Here is a 21,222-nt window from a genome sequence, read left to right on the forward strand (position 1 = left end):
CGAAGCCCGAGGACCATCAACCGGGATGAGGGAGCATACATGCTCTCCCACACCTGGAGTGCCATCTTGCAGGGGACAAACAGACAGTAGAAGGCGTGACCGACCTGTCAAACCAGACAGGAAGGCCACGCCTTCAGAAACAGCAGCTGATAAAAGATGCGTCACCAATTAACATCCGGTGACACTCTGAGGAAGACGGAAGTTGTACGTCGAAACATGTCAGGTAAACAAACCCAATAAATTAGATGTCTGATAAAAAAGAAAAAAAAAAAAAACTAAGACTTAAATGTTTTGGAACCACATTTATTCTGTAAAAAGCATATATGATATGACACATGGACATTTATTAATATCCCATAGCAAAAGTTAATAAAACTGATGCATGAGACATATTTTTAAGTCATGTTTGTTCATTATTTGAGGATAAAATTGTAATGTTTATTTAAAAGGGGACAGAAAAGTTACTTCCTTTATTATATATGTGATTAATCAGTAAGTAAATTATTCATATTAGAGACACAAAGTCAAATAACAGATGGGCTGAATGGAGCTCAAAACAGCAGTACACTGTGTGTGTGTGTGTGTGTGTGTGTGTGTGTGTGTGTGTGTGTGTGTGTGTGTGAGAGGTCCTAATCCGATTATTCAATCACACACACTCCTAAGCTGAATTGAACATCCTCCCTGTGTCACTAGCACCACATCAGCTTTCAAAAAAAAGAAAAAAGGATTTGCTGGAAAATATGAAGCAAAAGCTGAAACGTCTTACTTTCACTCATAAATATTCATAACTCCGCGATGGAGGGAAAACAAAACAAACCCGCCGTGACAAAAGCTTTCGCACGGGATCAGCTTTCAGATTTGGTGGTGAAAACAATTCAGCCGTATTAAGGAAGAAATAAAACACTCACTGGTGAAGGATTCGCTAAGGCGAGTCAGGACGGTGAATGACTCGGCCTCGGTCACTGAACTGTTCCGTCTCTGTGGACGGGCGAGATCGAAACGGTGAAGCCGAAGCACTGTTTCTGTAATGTTACAGGAAAATAAACAAACAGCATGGTGTGATGTGATATGATGAAGTTATAATTTGCACACAGAAATAGTTGATTCGTGATCTCTGGATCTCTTATATGTAAAAACTGCAGGAAAACTTAAAAGTTACAGCTGTTGCAAAGTGCTGACACTGGAGACTCCTTCCATAAATGTTAAACAAAACAACAACTTCCTGAAAACTGTGTATTTGCTTCATAAGCTTTATAAACTTAAAACAGACACATTTATGTTTTATAATATACAGTGCCAAGTCATTAAAAGGTAAACGATGCTAAAATGTACGTAATAGCAAATGGTCTGGCAGTTAATACGTCATAAATCCAGTGAGTATGGACCCTTTTCACGTGACGTCACGACAAACGCGGCCGCCATTTTGGACGTGTACTACCAGTAGTTTACCACAGCCAACATTGAGGAACGGCAGCAAAGAAAGTGTTTATTTTCAGCAAGACTTCCATCATGCCACTATGTTGTTGTGCACCTGGATGTAGTAACCATCAACAAACAAGGCAAGGGTTATCATTTTATCGGATCCCGGTAGATGCTGACCGACAGAGAAGATGGATAGCGGCATACCAACGCTTGTGTAGTGACCACTTTGTTGGAGGTAAGACGAATAAAATTAGCCAGAAAAGGCATTACATTGCTGTTAACATTCCATTCTAGTTTACTGTAATTATGATCTGGCAGGCGGCACGGTGGTGTAGTGGTTAGCGCTGTCGCCTCACAGCAAGAAGGTCCTGGGTTCGAGCCCCGTAGCCGGCGAGGGCCTTTCTGTGTGGAGTTTGCATGTTCTCCCCGTGTCCGCGTGGGTTTCCTCCGGGTGCTCCGGTTTCCCCCACAGTCCAAAGACATGCAGGTTAGGTTAACTGGTGACTCTAAATTGACCGTAGGTGTGAATGTGAGTGTGAATGGTTGTCTGTGTCTATGCGTCAGCCCTGTGATGACCTGGCGACTTGTCCAGAGTGTACCCCGCCTTTCGCCCGTAGTCAGCTGGGATAGGCTCCAGCTTGCCTGCGACCCTGTAGAAGGATAAAGCGGCTAGAGATAATGAGATGAGATGAGATGAGATGATCTGGCAGCTATTTACACCGGATCCAGTGTAAATAGCTGCCGGAGCCAACGTCCGAGGTTCCGGAGCGCGCTAGCTCGCGGCCAGCCGGAGCGTGCTCCGGCAAGCTCGGACGTTGGCTCCGGCAGCTATTTACACTGGATCCGGTGTAAACAGCTGCCAGATCATAATTACAGTAAACTAGTAAATACAGTTTTCTGCATCTCGCTCCTTTTTCTTTTATGTTTGTCGCCTTCAAACCGATTCGAGCCGAAGTCCACTACATGTCCAAAATGGCGGTCGCGTTTACGAAGGTCACGTGACTGAAAAGGGTCTATACACTAAAATTCACTACAAGTGTGAATTTTGGAAAATGAAATGCTTTTGGAAATTCTTAACCATTTTTCTTTTTTTTTTTTTAATCTGTCATGATGAGCTGGATAACTCCAGAGTCTGCTCTTATTATGAATAATTGGTTCCTCATGATTAAAGCTGCTGAAATTAATATTTATATGACTTTTTCCTACATAAATATCATTAAATAAAAGCAGTTAATTGTTTGTATTAAAATGCAATACCGAGCCATGTGAGAATTTCTCCGTAAAACGCCTGTATGTTATACAAACCCTATAATACTCACGTCGTGTCAAGTCATGCTTCCTTCATTAACATGTTTATCTGAATTGAAATCAGCCAATCGTGTAAAGGTCTCATTTACTGTGAGCCAGAGGTCGGGTTCAGTAGCCAAGACGCAAATCCAAAAAAGAAGAGAGGATCTTTTGTTACTTCGTGTTCTTTGGGGTTTGAGAGCAAATCCACTTGAGCCGGCCAGAGGAAAACATGTGCAGCAATATCACCCATAATTATCTGTGATATGATCCGCCCTGTAGCTGAATCCTCAAATAAAACCTCTTTCACCCTGACTTTCCATGATTGGTTTGATATATAATTATGACCAAGGTTCAAATCAGTGGCTTACGTGAACGCAGGAGCTTTTGTTTTCTGGAACTAATTTACAGCAAGGAAGCTTGTGAAACCTTTTATTGAGCTCCGGTCCATTGGAAAGGATTATGGGATTGCCTACTGCGAGATAAAGAGCTGTGCTCTGATTAGAGCACATTGATGCATCATAGGCATGCAGAGAAATGCACAGGGACACAGGATGCTCGACTTGATCGCTTTTGATTAGCTATGTAACGATGCATCATCGCTGCGATTATAAATTGTGATACAAATTTATGACGAGTTGAATCGATGAATCGCGATTATCATCAGGCTGCATAACGTCGCTGTCAGTTCAAAACCTGCTATGTGACAATTTAGGTCAAACTGGGTTCTCTATGCTGATTGGTCAAGTTTGATCTCGTGCTTCCATTTATGCTAATTAGAAAAGCTAATAATAGAACAAGTAAACTTTTACTGGCTTCTCAGCTTGTTATTTCAGAGTTTTATTCGTTTTTTTACGTCTCCTGTAAAAAAGGAAAAATGTCACATAGCAGGTTTTGACCTGACAACGACAATAATCTCTTCATTTTTCCTAGATGTAATTGCGTCGTTTAATCAGCAATAAAAGTAGCGGGAATGCACGCGAGTTCACCGTAGGCGGAAGTAACACAGCTCTAATGACACAAAAACAGATCTAAAATGCGAGAGGTGTTGTGTGATCGATTTATAGATTTAACAAGAAATCAGAGCTCTGTTTATACAGACTGATGAAAGATAAAGAAAAGAGAAGCAAATGGAAGAGGTACAAATGTTGAAGAAAGTTTATTAAGAAGAGGAATATGTTTTTCTTTTTTTTTTTATAAAAGGAATTATTTTAGTTAACAGGCTAATATATTTTACTCCAAATTTTACCAATGTGGCAAAATAATTATTGTTGTTATTTAGAAAATGAGACTTTTTTTTATTTAACAGAAGGAATCTTTAAATTGATAAAGAATAGGAAATAAAATGTTGCATTTTTTGGGGGGAATACAATTTTTTCACTTAATTAAAAAAAAAAAAATCACAGGAAATTCAAATCATGAACACAGTCTCATGAATCGAATCAAATTGTGAATCGAGCGAATTGTTACATGCCTACCTTTGATGCCACTTTAATTTTTTTTGCCAAATTCCTGCTTGTAATGGCACATGAATTAAAATAATAATAAAAAAATCAGGGTGGCATGGTGGTGTAGTGGTTAGCGCTGTCGCCTCACAGCAAGAAGGTCCTGGGTTCAAGCCCCATGGCCGGCGAGGGCCTTTCTGTGTGGAGTTTGCATGTTGTCCGCGTGGGTTTCCTCCGGGTGCTCCGGTTTCCCCCGCAGTCCAAAGACATGCAGGTTAGGTTAACTGGTGACTCTAAATTGAGCGTAGGTGTGAATGTGAGTGTGAATGGTTGTCTGTGTCTATGTGTCAGCCCTGTGATGACCTGGCGACTTGTCCAGGGTGTACCCTGCCTTTCGCCCGTAGTCAGCTGGGATAGGCTCCAGCTTGCCTGCGACCCTGTAGAACAGGATAAAGCGGCTACAGATAATGAGATGAGATAATAAATCAAAATGCAACTCTAAATTCATGACCTCTTAAAGCTCATAAACCCTTTACAAAATGTCTGGCAGTTGTCTTTATTGGATAGTGGGCGTGTCCTAAATCTCACACATTATCCACTGTATGGTCCACATAAACACCAATCACAAACGTTCCACTCATTTGTGAATGATTCACTGCGGTGAATGAATCAGTGTTAGTCACTGAATTGTTCCTGTTATGGACGGATGAAATCGAAACGTTGAAGCTGATGCACTACATTTGCATGAATCTCCAGAGGTGACTTCATGATTATCAAACACTTATAGGTTCGATTCGAAAATCTGATTGGCCGGCTGCGCTCAAAGCCAGAAATTTCTCAATATACACACACTCGTGACCATTAAACTATTGTTCTGTCCCCAGAGTATGCTAATCTCCACATCTTTGTCTGTTATGTGGCTTAGCAACCAAAGTTTACTGTTAATCAACTCGAGACTAACTCGAGCACTACTTAATGATAAAATCATAACGGTTTTTTTCTTGAAAATGTAATTACATACAGTATGATTCCAAGTACGTAATTTTAATTATACACATAAAAAGTATAACATACACCAAAAATAATATTTAAGTATATGAATGAAGTACAGTTACTCAGGTATTTTCCCCTCCTGCGTGTGATAAACCCACTGTAACTGCCATCTCATGGATATCGGGAGTCGTAGTCGCAAGAGTCACGCTCCTTGATTCAGTGAATCATTTCGGTCATCAGTCAGTGCGTTTACGTGCACATCCAAATCGAGCTACTGTCGGTAATCGAGCTAAGGGTCCCAGCAGGGGTGCCAGAGAAATCCAATCCTACATGCACACAAGGAAATCGAGCTATTGTGTGAGGTACATTGTGCACCCGAGCCACAGGTGGCGCTACACGCCCCATCGTGTTGGTACACTTCCGGTTGTCGTCATGAAGAAGAGCTATTCAAGAGTATAAACAAAGTTATCAGTTCCGTGTTCACAAGAAGAACGATGACGAGGACAGCAACATCGATATATATATATATATATATATATATATTTTTTTTTTTCCAACTCCTTAAGCTAAATGAGCATGAACTCTGTCTCCTCATTGCTCCAGAACTGCACGTTTCTACTACTGTTGTCATGCCGACCGAGGCTGTTGTGTTTCCCGCTTGTGGTCTCGTCACTCGTCACTTCCAGAAGGGGCAGTGCTGAAGTACGGTAAGTAGCTCGACTATGTAGCTCGATAGGGTTTACATGCACTAAGTAGCTCGGCTACAATCGCATAATCTAGGTCGCGTAGCTCAATTACGAGAAATCCAGTTCGGTTCGATTTCAGCCGAGCTAAGGTGTTTCCATGGCCTTTAGAACTTCGATTTCAGTCGAGCTACTGTACGGCAGAAATTCGATTTTCTCTCTGCGAATGTAAACGCACCGAGTGATTCACTCCTCCCTCATTCAGGTCAGTGTTTGAACCAGCGAATCTTTCAGTCATGATTTTTAAAGATGATATCGCAAACCTGTGCCTCTGGACTCAATAAATCTTTTCAACTGAATGAACTGGTCAACAGATCTGAATGAATCATTTAGGAGAATAGATTTAAATGGCGCACACATGCCCGCACATACCGTACACGCACACTAAAATGATGTTTCATGTGTTTCTGTGGGCTTGCTGCAGGTTGTGGGTTTTGGAAGTGTGTGCGTGCACGTGTGTGTGCGTGTGTGTGTGTGTGCGCGCGCACAGAAGGTGGATTTGTGGAGTTAGGATTTTCATGACAAGTACTCTCTCTCTCTCTCTCTCTCTCTCTCACATGAACACACACACATGCCCAGTGATGTGTTTTTTGTGAGCCTGTCTATCTGACAAAAAGATATTTTGAGAGCTTTGGAGCAGAATGTGTGTGTGTGTGTGTGTGCGTGCGTGTGTGTGTGCGTGCGCGCGCTAGCCACAGCCTTCTCGATTATGAAGAATTTGATTTCAAATATATTTGAATTTCACACACACACACACACACACACACACACACCTGACCTCTATTTTTTAAAAAAAACCAACACTCTGGAAAGTGTGTGAGAATGGTTTTTATGTACCACTGAGGACCAAATGTCCCCAAAAGGATAGTAAAATCTGACAATTTCAACCTTATGGGGACATTTAAACGGTCCCCACAAAGTAATATTTGTTGTTGTTTAAAAATAAATAAATAAATGCACCAAAAAGGTTTCTTTTCCATTACAAAGGCTAAAGTTAGGGACAGGTTTAGGTGCAGGCACAGCATTAATTAACTGCATTAATAATTATGTCAATGGAAGGTCCTCAGAAGGACAGTAAGACAAACGTGTGTGTGTTTTAATCCTGACAGTGCAGGAATGTAGAATCAGCTGAGGGAACTGACAGCAAGCCAACAACACAAACTGGAGCTGTAAAACACATTCTCTCTCTCTCTCTCTCTCTCTCTCTCTCCAGGTTTCTCTCAAATTCACATTTAACGGTTGCTTTATTGGCGTGACAAATATTAACATTTGTGTTACCAAAGCTTGGATACAGACTTTGGGAACAAATCAGAGAATAACTACGGAATTAATATCTATCTTGCTTTCTTTCCGTCTGTCTGTCTAGCCATCTCTCTTGCTCTCTATATTTAATTGTCTCTCTTTCGGACTCTCTCTATCTTTTTTAATCTCTCCGACTCTCTCCATGTTTATCTGTCTCTCTCTCTCTTCCCCTTTCTGCCTCCCTCGCTATATGTCTCTCCATTACTCTTTGTCTCTATCCATCTCTCTCTCATGCTATATCTAATTATCTCTCTCTTTCTGGCCCTCTCTTGCTTCATCTCTATCCGTCTCCTTTACCTCCAGACCTGTCACATGTTTTGGGGTGAAGTTTTCTGTAAGGACACATTTAGGGAAGGAGTCTCCAGCGTCAGTGTTTCGTACCAGTCAGAGGTAAAGCTGTAACTTGAAGTCCTCTGCCTCCTCACACCACCCTGTTTGATTATTTTCCTCCAACAGCACAACACCGAGTGTTTAATCCTTACACGTTCATTACAGCCGAACCGTTATATGGAACACAGAACTCATTCTACGTCTAAAACAGTTTATTACCGTAAGATGTAATTTAAAAAAAAAAAAAGGCTTCATGTCTATGAATATTCTTAAATAATATGACTGAGGTGATGATTTTTATTTCAAGTCATAAACAGGGTTCAGCTTCTTCACCAGCCAGAGGGCGAACAAGGCCGAGGCCGTATTTCCAAACTCCGTAATGGTCAAGGACAGCTCACTAAAATCCCGAACGCGTGCAAAGCTGCACATTTTACAGGTACTTCCTCTGGAAAACAGCTAAATGGAGCAAAGCAGGAAAGCGTGCTGGCTTAGCTGTACCTGCTTTACAGAATACTGATGCATTTCATGTTTCAGAAATAAATACCCCAGATATTTCAGCTATTCGTCACAAATCATTCTGGGGCAAAGATTACTCGACTGGACAAACACGTGGGGGCTGATTTATGGGGTACGAAACCTGAAGGAACGTCAGCCATGTGGCCGAAGAAGCACATGCTTTTCACCCCGATAGTCTGCGTTTGGTCCCGTGCGAACTACAACTGCCATAAATAAAATACGAAGGGGGGAGGGGTTTAAAACAAGCATTTTTCTTCTTATAATTATTATTACTGCTATTAGTATTGATGTGTGGGTTGTATTAAAAAAAACTGCCACATTTGTAAGCCTCAGTGATGTTATCGATACAGTCGTGCTAATAAAGCTAATCTAGATTTGACTAAATAGCAAAAGGAAGAAAAAAAAAAACATATTTTGCACCTTTATTTCCCACTTAAGGTACACAATTGGAGTATAATGGATTAATCTGGCAAAACATTTCACGTACAATGTGATTTTCTCCTCATCCTAAATGTAAAACGCATGCGCTGTCTTCTACACAGCTAACTAGTGGTAGCTAAAAGTTGTCAACCTGAGGCAAAATGTCTTCCATAAACCTTTCTACAATGGTTTTAACGACTAAACTGAAGCTCTGTCGTCTCACTTTGGTATAAACAAACAATCTTGTAATATCATCTAGCTCACTTCATTTCATAAAGTTAGCTCGTTTTATCTGAGCACAATAAAGTTAGTTAGCTCGGCTCGCTTCGGAATTTTCTCTGTCAGGAGCTAACTAGGATTGTTTGGGAATGTGTTCTAACAGTAGTTAGGGATATTAGAGCGCTAATTTTAAGGATTGTCCATTATTAGCTGGCTAGATTTATTCTCGTTTTCAAAGATTTTCACTGGGAATCTTTCTTTGGTCATATTCTCCTCAACATTCGCTTTAACGATAGTTTTGTTTGGGAATATTTTTATCGACCTATATTCAATCATGGATCTTTCATAATGCTAGCTCGTTTCATTTGAGGAAAAATTTCTAATGGTCACTAGCTTGGGGATTTTCTCTATCATTAGCTATCTTTCTTAAATAATGTTAGGGGAGGAAGTTCCTAAAATTACAAAAGGTCAACAAATTTCAAGGATTAAGTCTAATATGAGCTGATTAGCCTTGTTCATGGATCTTTCATAACTTGAGGGACATTAACAAACTAGTTTGGAGATTTTCTCCATCATTAGCTAGCTAGTCTTGTTTTGGGGGGGGGGGATATTATCTAAGGCCCAATCCCAATTCTAATTTCTACCCCTACCCCTCCCCCTTCCCCTCCGCCTTCCCCTTGGCCCTTCCCCTCCGCCTTCCCCTTGGCCCTTCCCCTTGAAACTGAGCTACAAGGGATAGGGCTTGAAATTCAACCCCTACGTATTGGGATAGCCCTTCAACGATCGCATACGTCATCGCGTACCTCCGTCAGCGTTTACGTTAGCAAAACGCGACCAAATGCGTCATTGGCTGCGACCAGCCGCTACAGTCAGAGCCAGAACAGAAATCTTTGCTGGCAGGGTGTGATTTGTTAACTAACACCACTGAATGGGATATCTTTGGCGCTTCGTGCACCACATCCGACAGAATGAGGTGTCAGAACACTCATGTAAACAATAAAAGCGAGAATAACAGAACAAAACGTACGCAGTCAAGCAACCGAAAACAATACTCACTCCCAAAGCTTTTTAGCAGCAGCTTGGATTTCAGAAATCGCTGCTCATTCTCAGCTCGAAAGTGAATCAAGCGGCGTGTTTCCTCTGGATAACAACTTAAAACACGTAAATAATGGAGAAAATACATTTATGACAATCTTTCGCCGCGGGAACCGCCATCTTTCTGAAATCCGCATGAAATCTCGCTGAAATCCGCATGGCATTGTGGGAAATCACTCAAACCCCTTCGTTCGGAGTCAGCTCCAGGAAAATCTCCGTTTGGAGGGGTACAGAAGCCCTACCCCTTCCCCTACCCCTCCGCGTTAACTGGGATTGGGATACCCCTACCCCTTCACGTGAACGCGCAAAATGGAGGGGAAGGGCCAAGGGGTTGGTCCAAGGGGTGAAATGGGATTCGGCCTAAAGCAAGCTAGCTTTTGTTTTGGGATTTTCTCTATGATTAGCTATAGCATTGTTTGGAAACATTATCTAATGTTAACTAGTTATTGTTTAAGGATTATCCCTCATCGTTCATGGATTTTTCCAGCTAATTTGGTGTGACGATGTTTAGGTCCATTAGCAAGTTTGTGGCTTTTCTCCACAATTAGCCTGATACCCTTACGAAAATCTACCGTAGTTTACTCTAGTTTTACCATGGTTTTTATGTAGTAACCATGGATCTACTATTCAAGGTGATTCTAAGTACTATGAACCAACCATAGCATTACTGTGGTTTATCCATGGTACTGCAGTAGCTGTGGTAGCATCATAGTTGTATGTGTAATAGGTCATAGTAACTACGAAATTAGTTTAAAAAGGGATAGTATGGTTTTTAAAAGGATGCACTAACTGTAGTATTACCATGCTTTCGTCCAACAGTCAATGCTGTAGAGAAGGATCTTGATTAACAGCCCAGATACATTAACATTTACTTAGAACCTAAAAATTTAAGTGAACATTGAAGTAAAATGCACCATGGTTTTCATGGTTACCCAAAAAAACATGAAAACCATGAATAACTATAAACAATGGTAAAACCATGGCTAATTTTCGTAAGGGTAGTTTTGTTAGTCAAGCTTTGTTTAGGGATTTTCTGTAACTTTAGATAGCTAGACCTGTTTAACATTCTCTTTTTCTCCAACATCAGCCAGCTAGACTTCTTTATGGAGAACGTGGAATGTTGGTGATGTTGTGCTAGTTTAAGATAATTTTCCAATTTTCAAATTATACCTTGAGGGATCGCTGTTCAGGATACTCTGCGGGGGAGGGGAACCAAAACTGTACCTCACACAGTTCTCAACACTGAAACAGCCTTAAATATTCAGATGCAATCTCTGTGTGTCTACACTTCCTAACCAAGACAAGCTTAAAACATCAAATACTTAAATGAAGCCAGAAAAAAGCTATTTGCTACTGGCAGGCGAATATAATTCACAGGGATAAGGCTACCAGCAGGTTTCATTTACATAAAAATACAGCTTTATCAAAAACACGTGTTGTAAATGAGACACGTAGTCTCACTGGCTTTACACAAAGGCCGTAAAATCCGAGCACTGCTCTGAGCCCTGCCAGGGCCACCTCTGAGCTCGGATTCTGTATGTTTTATCTATTGGGTGGGCTTATTTTCGTTTCTGCTGGTTCTCCAACAGGTGGACGGAAACATCTTCACACCTGCAGAGGGGGTTATGGTGTACATATATCCCGTATGAGCTCCAAGTTGACCACCCTGCTTTAAAAGTTCTAGAATACGGAGCTGAGCTGAACCTAGACTTCTTTTTGTCCTGTAGAACATTAATTATTCAACTATTTCACAGTTCCTTTCTCCAGTATTCAGCCATTTTGGCTGATTTTTGCCAATTGTCTTCTATGGCTAATTTGCCTGGTGCAGCTTGTATAGTTACACCAGCCACATTTCTGCATTTTCGATACATCACTGATATCAGAGCTCTGAGTACAAGTCGATACCTGATGCAGGTCAGCTTGGGATGTTAAAATAATGATTCTACTAAGTGTTTTGACCTTCCATAAAGAGAAGACAAGAAATCAGTTACAGCAATTATATATATTTAAAAAAAAAATTAAAAATAGGACAATGAACCGGACTGGAAAATATGTCAGATCTGATACCGAACCAATGAGCCAACACTGGTCCGATTCTCAATTTCAGACTCGAGCAGCTAGAATCACCTTGGTTATGAAACACAGGAATCCAACACGCATCTAACAGGCAAAGCATTCCGAGCATCTCTGGCTTCCCGTAGCTGTGACCGTGTTACACAACCATTCCGAGGAGCCAGATAATCCGAACCACAAACAGGAAGACTTCACTTCACTTGTGTTTTCAGTTTATACATGCGTTAAGTTCTGCTTACCTCTCACCCTGTCCCTCACTCTTTCTCTCTCGCTCTTTTCTCACAGTGAAGTGGGGAGCTGCAGCAGAAGGATGCACAAACCAAACTGTGGTTTTAAACTGCACGCAGCATGCTGGAGACTTTTATGGGCAGGTGGGAGGGAACTGGCCCATTCACAGAGAAGGAGGGGGGAGAGAGAGAGAGAGAGAGAGAGAGAGAGAGCGCAAGGAAATATGGAAAAGAAGGACAGAAGGAAAGCTGAGTCAAGCTGGAAAAGGGTGAGAGAGAGAGAGAGACTTAGTGAGAGACTCGGATTTTAACATTTACTTGAAATCCCTCTTCTGTAAAACACCAGATCTAATTCCATCTGCATAGTGTTGTAGTAAGTCAATGTCTTATCAAATAGTATCTTGAAAAACAATGTTTAAAATTGTATTTACAATAATAATAATAATAATAATAATAATACCGGGGCGGCACGGTGGTGTAGTGGTTAGCGCTGTCGCCTCACAGCAAGAAGGTCCTGGGTTCGAGCCCCGGGGCCGGCGAGGGCCTTTCTGTGCGGAGTTTGCATGTTCTCCCCGTGTCCGCGTGGGTTTCCTCCGGGTGCTCCGGTTTCCCCCACAGTCCAAAGACATGCAGGTTAGGTTAACTGGTGACTCTAAATTGACCGTAGGTGTGAATGTGAGTGTGAATGGTTGTCTGTGTCTATGTGTCAGCCCTGTGATGACCTGGCGACTTGTCCAGGGTGTACCCCGCCTTTCGCCCATAGTCAGCTGGGATAGGCTCCAGCTTGCCTGCGACCCTGTAGAAGGATAAAGCGGCTACAGATAATGAGATGAGATGAGATAATAATACCTGTCTGCAGTACAGAGCTGCCATGAACACTTGGAGGAAAAGGAGGATCTGTCTGGGATCTGGGTCCAGCAGCTGCTTCCCATTTGCACTCGGTATCGAAAATATGAAAAGATGATTTTGTTTGCGTTGTAATGTTGCCACCTGCCATGTTGCTCTCAGCACTTGACCTGTTCATGGGAATAAAACATTGTAGGCCTGAAGCATCTCGGCGTCCAGCTCGCACCATGAAGCTCCACAGCATTCCTGCTTGTTCAAACAATACATACAGTCATATCGATGTACAACCCCCATATCACGAAAGGTTGGATTCGGTCTGTTGAAATTAAAACTGAAAAAAAAAAAAAATTGTAAATAATCTTTGACCTGTATTGCACTCAAACTAAAACGACAGCACATTATTTGATGTTTTATCGCATGAATTTTACAAAAATAAACATTTATTTCAATTTTGATTCTTGCTCCTTCTCACAACAAGATGTTTAGGAACCGAAGACACCAAGTGATGAAGTGTTTCAGGTGTTATTTTGTCCCGTTCTTTCCACAAACAGGCCTTAAGGTGTGCAACGGTACGGGGGTCGTCGTTGTGGTCATATTTTTTGTTTCAAAACTCACCACACATTCTCTTTTGGGGACAGGCACCCTCTTCTTCCACAGCCATACCTTTGTAATGTGTGCAGAATGTGGTTTTGCATTGTCTTGTTGAAACCTCCCTGGAAAAGACACCATCTTGAAGGCAGCATATGTTGCTCCAATCTCAGTGTACTTTTCTGCATTAATGCGTCATCACAGAAGTGTAAGCTACCTTTGCCAAGGGCACTGACAATCCCATACTGTGACAGACCCTGGCTTTTGGATTTGTTTCTGGTAACAGTCTGGATGGCTCTTTTCGTCTTTGGTTCAGAGAATACGGCATCCATTTTTCACAAAAAAAGACCTGGAGTACTGATTCATCTGACCGTGATGCATATTTTCACTGTGTGATGGTCCATCCCAGATGCCTCCAAGCCCAGAGACGTCGATGGCGCTTCTGACCACAGTTAACATAAGGCTTCTTTTTTGCACAGTAAAGTTTTACCTGGCATTTGTGGATGTAACTCCGTATTGTAGAGCTTGACAAAAGTTTGCCAAAAAGTAACCCCGAGCCCATGTGGTTATGGATCAGCCATACGAGGGTACTTCATAAAACTTTCGACCTCACCCAGAAACAAGGGGCGTAACTCCCATTTTGGGGTATAACTGTATACTATAAGGCCTTATATCACTGTCCACAAAAACTCAAACGCGTGTCATCATTTCTTTGAAGGTGACACCCTTTGAAAATCAGTAGGTGAGCGGGAAACCAAAAATGGACAAGAAAGAAGCCATAGCTGTGATCAAGTATTTGCATAAAAAGGGAATGACCTCCAAAGAAATCCACAAAGACATGGTCAACACACTTGATGAAGAATCCCCTTGCTATTCAACCATAAAGAAGTGGGTTTCAAGCAGGGCACAGATGCCCCTTTTCCACCAAAGCAGTTCCAGGGCTGGTTCGGGGCCAGTGCTTAGTTTGGAACCGGGTTTTCTGTTTCCACTGACAAAGAACTGGCTCTGGGACCGGAAAAACCGGTTCCAGGCTAGCACCAACTCTCTGCTGGGCCAGAGGAAAGAACCGCTTACGTCAGCCGGGGGGGGGAGTTGTTAAGACCAACAACAATAACAAGACCGCGAAAGGTCGCCATTTTTAAGCGACGAGAAGCAGCAGCTGTACAAACGCGAAGTCAGCCATTATTATTATTATTGTTGTTGTTGTTGTTGTTGCTGCTGCTGCTTCTTCCGTGTTGTTTTTGCTTCGATATTCGCGCCAAGGTTTAAGCAAACGTAGCGATGTAACTGACGTATACAGCGACGTAATGACGTGGCACCGTGAGCTATGGAAAAGCAAACTGGTTCTCAGCTGGCTCGCAAGTTGAACGAGTTGTGAACCAGCACCAGCACTGGCCCCGAACCAGCCCTGGAACTGATTTGGTGGAAAAGGAGTAAGAGAGCACCAAAGATGACCCACAGTCAGGACACCCAAAATCAGCGACCACAGACAAATCAAACGGAGGCCATTCACCGCCTGGTCATGAATGATAGATGTGCGACTGTCCAACACATACCTGAAACCATGGACATCAGTTTTAGTTCAGTTCACGCTGTTCTGCCTGACATACTGGGGATGAGCAAACTGTCTGTAAGATGGATGCCTCGAATGTTGACACCAGATCAAAAGTTGAACAGACTGGAAATTTTGAAAACATTTTTGGTTTGTTTTCAGGCTGATCCAGCCAAATTCCTAAGGAGATTTGTGACCCAAGATGAGATAGGGGTTCACCACTTTGATCTTGAATCAATGAAATCGATGGAAGCAGACCAGTTTTCCACCTCGCAAAAAGTTCAAGCAAGTGGCATCTGTCGGCAAGGTGATGGCTTCTGTGTTTTGGGACAATGAGGGAGTGCTCATGACTGACTTCTTGTAAAAAGGGTCAAATCATTACTGGGGACTACTTGCAGCAGAATTGTGACAACTGAAAGGAGCAATCAAAGAAAAAACAAGAGGAAAGCTCCGAGTTGGCATGCTGTTGCTCAAGGACAATGTGCCCATCCACACAGCACAGGTGGCAGTGGCAGAAGCAGCCAAACGTGGCTTTGAACTGTTGCCCCATGCACCTTACTCGCCCGACCTGGCACCGTCTGACTTCTATGTGTTTCCCAAATTGAAATCCCACTTGCGTAGTCGCCATATTCAGAGTGATGATGAAGTCATCTATGCTGTTGAGGAGTATCTGGAGGCTCATGATGTGACCTCCTTCCGTGAAGGGATAGCAAAGCTTGAACATTGGCGGAGCAAGTACACTGACGTTAAAGGAGACCATGTTGAAAAATAATGCAAGAACAGTCTTTCTTCCGTCACGTTTTCTGGGTGAGACTGAGAACTTTTTGAAACATGCCCATAGATGAATGACAGTTCCTGATGCAGTGCCGTCTAAGGAATTGGAGATCATGGGTGTTCAGCTTAGGCTTGTGCCCTTGCCCTTTACACACCAAAATTCCTCCAGATTCCTTGAATTGCTTAATGATATTATGCACCATAGAGAGTGAAATATCCGAAGCCCTTCCTATCTTTCTTTGAGGAGCATTGTTTTTAAACATTTTGATAATTTCCTCAGGCATTTGTTGACAAACTGTAGATCCTCTGCACATCTTTGCTCCTGGGCGGCACGGTGGTGTAGTGGTTAGCGCTGTCGCCTCACAGCAAGAAGGTCCGGGTTCGAGCCCCGTCGCCGGCGAGGGCCTTTCTGTGTGGAGTTTGCATGTTGTCCGCGTGGGTTTCCTCCGGGTGCTCCGGTTTCCCCCACAGTCCAAAGACATGCAGGTTAGGTTAACTGGTGACTCTAAATTGACCGTAGATGTGAGTGTGAATGGTTGTCTGTGTCTATGCGTCAGCCCTGTGATGGCCTGGCGACTTGTCCAGGGTGTACCCCGCCTTTCGCCCGTAGTCAGCTGGGATAGGCTCCAGCTTGCCTGCAACCCTGTAGAACAGGATAAAGCGGCTAGAGATAATGAGATGAGATCTTTGCTCCTGAAATTCTAGGCCTTTCCTGGATACTGATTTTGTACCAAATCACCTGTTTCAAATCACATCATTATTTAATTGTTTTGCCTCATTACTCGCCTAAATTGCCCCATCCCAACTTTGTTTGGAATGTGTTGCAGGACTAAAATGCAGGAATGGATGTACATTAACAAATGAAGTTGACCAACAAAACATGAAATACAAGTCAAAGTAAATTTAGAAATCACTGCTTTCTCTTTTTATTTGCATTTTCCCCCACCATTTCAACTTTTTCTGGTTTGGTGTTGTAAATGTTGGGTTATTAACCTTTCTGCCAAGAGTTCTTACACCTACTCAGCACCTAACTTTACCTCAACATTTTCTGATCTTATCTTTGATACCCTCCCGTCCCCATTTTAGTACTTTCCTACCATTTATACATCTGGCAGACACTTTCTATCAAATACAAGCATTCGTGCACATCTCTTGCTCAAGAGCCCAACTTTATTGGTATTTGAAAGATACAGACTTCCGGTCAACAACCCAGAACTTTACCCTTGACACTTTTTGATATAACAATCAAATACTTCCACAACCTATGCCCTATACATCACACCTCCACCCAATTATCTCCATAATTTACACTTTTTTTTTAAAACCTTCAATACCTCCCTAAACTACAGTACATCAAATTTTCAGACAGTAAAACCTCCCCACCATGCTGCAAGTTTTTAAGCAGGAGTTAATCTAAACCAGCCCCAACACCTGCTGAAATCTTTCACAATGCCTCCAAATACTACTCCCAACCAGTGTTGTAGTCAAGTCACTAAACCTCGAGTCCAAGTACGGTCTCGAGTCCCCAGTGTTCAAGTCCGAGTCAAGTCCAAGTCATTAAAGAAAATTTCAAGTCGAGTCCACTATTGATCCGAGTCGAGTCTGAGTCGAGTCCAACACTCCAACCGCACCATTTGATGGTGGCTGTTTTAGCACCATTAACATTAGTTTGTTCCTGAACATGATGTATGAACAGGTGAATGTGCTTCTCTTTATCAGGGAGTGCAAAGTATTCTGTCAGAGATGGTTGGGAGACGGATGCAAGTGCAGGTGGTGTGTTTATTCATACAAGTGAAGACAGGTAAACAATCTAGAATGGGAGGCAAAAATCGTAAAATGGGCACAGGCAGGCCATCGTGTACTTGGCAGAATCAAAGACGAGAAACAGGAAATCAGGGATCAGGAACCCAAACAAGGAAATAAGGCTCAGTAATGTGTCAGCAACACAACTCAATATTTCGCAAAGTAAGTGTGTTTTCATAGTTTTTATATAGGCGTGCTGATTGCGCCTTAATCCTGTGCAGAAGTGAGTCGTTTACGGCATGCGCGAGAGTCCACTTGGCGCGTGCGCTGTCTGGAGTGCGCCCGAGAGTCTATCTGATGTACGCGCCAAGGTGCACAGATGTGACACTCTTGCACAAAATTAGTATAAAAATTAATGTAGATACAAATATCTTATGACAAATTATCATGGCATGTTACAAAAAAATAAAGAAAAAATTCGAGTCCTCGTCTCCAATTTACGAGTCTGAGTCCAAGTCATCAGTGCTCAAGTCCAAGTCAAGTCACGAGTCCTTAAAATCAGGGCACAAGTCCTGGACTCGAGTACTACAAGCCTGCTCCCAATACCTGTCCAAATTACCATATACATTACACCTCCAAAGCCTACACCAACTGAGTCTACCCCCAACCACAGCATGAACCTGAGCAAATTTTCTACGCCAACTCTTGCCAGGCATATCAAAACTTGCGAAAATTTTCCTAAACTTCTCTAAAAAGTACCTAAACTTACTCCTACCTATACACCTTCCCAAATTACCCCAATGTTTCTCTACATTCCCATTAACAGCTTCCCACCAACCTGTTGACTTTATATTAGTCCCTCGTGCCCCTTACGCTGACCCAAACAACTTTTTTCAAATCTTAACATTTCACCATTCAACACTATACCAACATCTCCTACCATTATCCTCAACACATCCCAACCCTACCCAACAATTGCTTATATTTTCATCAGCTTCCTCTACTACTATCCCTATTACACAGTGGTACAGTGGTTAGCACTGTTGCCTCACAGCAAGAAGGTTCTGGGTTCGAGCCCAGTGGCCAACGGGGGCCTTTCCGTGTGGAGTTTGCATGTTCTCCCAGTGTCTGCGTGGGTTTCCTCTGGGTGCTCCAGTTTCCACCCACAGTCCAAATATATGTGGTTAGGTTAACATGGGGCAGCCATGGCCTGAAGGTTGAGCTAACCCAGAACCGCTCCCCGGGTGCTGTAGCATCGCTGCCCACTGCTCTGGGTATGTGTGCATGAGTGTGTTCACTGCTTCAGATAGGTTAAATGCAGAGAAGGTATTTCACTGTGTGCTTAAGTATGTGCTTGAGTGTACGTGTGATAAAGGTTTCTTCTTCTTCTATCCCAACACCTGCTGACATTATCAACATAACATCACCAAACCTGACACCAGCCCTTGACTCTGCCCTATTCGCTCCAACCACCAAGACCAACCTGATCAACTCTTCAAACAGGGACTAAAACATCTCTTTTTAAACTCTAATCCAGTCCTGCCTCAACACCTTCCATTATTTTGTACACCTCCCAGTCCAACCCCCAAACCTGCCATCAATCTTTACACATTTCAGTCCTGCCTCAACACAGGCCATCATTCTCTACATCTCCAAGTCCTTCATCAATACCAGCGAGCATTCTCTACATCTCCTAGTCCAAGCCCAATACTTGCGATCAGTCAGTACTTTCCAGGCCTGCATCAACACCTGCTATCATTCTCTCCACTTCCCAGTCGTCCCCCCCCCCCCCCCAAAAAAAAAAACAACCCACTAACATAACTGCAAGTGAACAGTATCCGCCTTTAATAAGAACGCACCTGTTCCCCGAACACCCTGCATGCACACACTGATTTCTTGGGGATATTGTTTCAAACAGTATTCAGTTTGGGTCAGTTTCCTTCCAGTTTTAGAAGTGCTGTTGATGTCCTCTATTGTTGTTTTGCTACACTGCTGGCACTGGACGATGCTAATGACTGTGACGTGCATATGCATATTAGGAAAAAAGCCACGGGAATTCAAGATACTTCAGCCACTGATTTGAAAAGACCAGGTTTTTGCATCCACATAAAAATCAATCCTAAAAAACAAATTGGATCTGTCTCATATTAATGCGGAGATCAAAGGGATCTCATTAATAGCAGGAGAAATTAATACATCCTGAATAATAACAAGGAAATGAAGAATTATCTGTTTCCACTATTCTTTCAGCCAGATTTCATACAAGTCCTAAAAGTAGACAAAGAGAATCCAATTAAACAAATGGGACAAAAATATTATACTTCCTCATTTATGTATTTATTGAGGAAAATGATCCAATATTACATATCTGCGAGTCCCAAAAGTATGTGAACCTTTGTTTTCAAGTTGAAGCTGCTCTGCACATCAACTTGGAGGAATTTTAGTCCATTCCTCTGCATGGAGCAGCTTCAACTCTGGGATGTTGGTAGGTTTCCTCACATGAACTACTTGCACAATATTTCTATTGGATTAAGATCAAGACTTTGACTTGGCCATTCCAAAATATTAACTTTATTCTTCTTTAATCATACTTTGCTAGAGCGGCCTGTGTACTTAGGGTCGTCGTCTTGCTGCATGACCCACTTTCTCTTGAGATTCATTTTGCGGACAGACGTCCTGACTTTTTTTTTTTCCTTTAAATTTAGCTGGTATAATTCTGAATTCATTGTTCCATCAATAATGGTAAGCCATCCTGGCCCTGATGCAGCAAAATAGGCCCAAACCAGATGGGATAAGGTTCTTATGCTGGAATTCAGTGTTTTCCTCTCTCCAAACGTAACACTTCTCATTTAATCCAAAAAGTTCTATTTTGGTCTGATAGATCCACAAAACATTTTCCAATATCCTTCTGGCTTATCCACGTGATCTTTTGCACACTGTAGTCGGGGTAGCAAAGTTCTTTTTGGAGAACGGTAGCTTTCTCCTTGCAATCCTCCCATGCATACCATTGTTGTTCAGTGTTCTCCCGATGAGGTTACCCTGGGTTCCTTTGAGACTTCGCGGACTATTACACACCTTGCCCTTGGAGCCTTTGTTGGTCGAACACTCCTGGGGAAGGTAACAGTGATCTTGACTTTCCTCCATCTGTCTGACTGTGGATTGGTGGAGTCCGAACTCTTTAGAGACTGTTTTATAACCTTTTCCAGCCTGATGAGCATCAACAACTCTCTTTCTGAAGCCCTCCTTTTTCTTCTTTTCCTGAGGACTCTCATTTGTTCATACCGTGATACAATTCCACAAATATGCGCCGTGAAGATCAGACTTTGCGAGATCCCTGTCCTTTAAATACAACCCCGATTCCAAAAAAGTTGGGACAAAGTACAAATTGTAAATAAAAATGGAATGCAATCATTTACAAATCTCAAAAACTGATATTGTATTCACAAGAGAACATAGACAACATATCAAATGTCGAAAGTGAGACATTTTGAAATTTCATGCCAAATATTGGCTCATTTGAAATTTCATGACAGCAACACATCTCAAAAAAGTTGGGACAGGGGCAATAAGAGGCTGGAAAAGTTAAAGGTACAAAAAAGGAACAGCTGGAGGACCAAATTGCAACTCATTAGGTCAACTGGCAATAG

The 21,222-nt window shown here is 42.3% G+C and overlaps 1 protein-coding gene across 2 annotated transcripts in view; it reads right to left on the reverse strand.

Annotated features, from left to right (window-relative positions):
- The window catches only part of col8a1b (collagen, type VIII, alpha 1b), a 34,441-nt gene extending 22,249 nt beyond the window's left edge, over positions 1-12,192 (reverse strand). The window contains exons 1-2 of one of the 2 annotated variants that reach the window (XM_060911755.1): positions 12,085-12,192; positions 909-1,022 (exon numbers count right to left, since the gene is read on the reverse strand). The gene's annotated coding sequence lies outside the window, so the exon portion shown is untranslated. The remainder of the gene's footprint in view (positions 1-908; positions 1,023-12,084) is intronic. The other variant, XM_060911754.1, reaches the window with a different exon arrangement.
- Positions 12,193-21,222: the final 9,030 nt, after the last annotated feature.

Source organism: Neoarius graeffei, chromosome 27, assembly GCF_027579695.1.
Source record: "Neoarius graeffei isolate fNeoGra1 chromosome 27, fNeoGra1.pri, whole genome shotgun sequence".
In the NCBI taxonomy this organism is placed as follows: domain Eukaryota; kingdom Metazoa; phylum Chordata; class Actinopteri; order Siluriformes; family Ariidae; genus Neoarius; species Neoarius graeffei.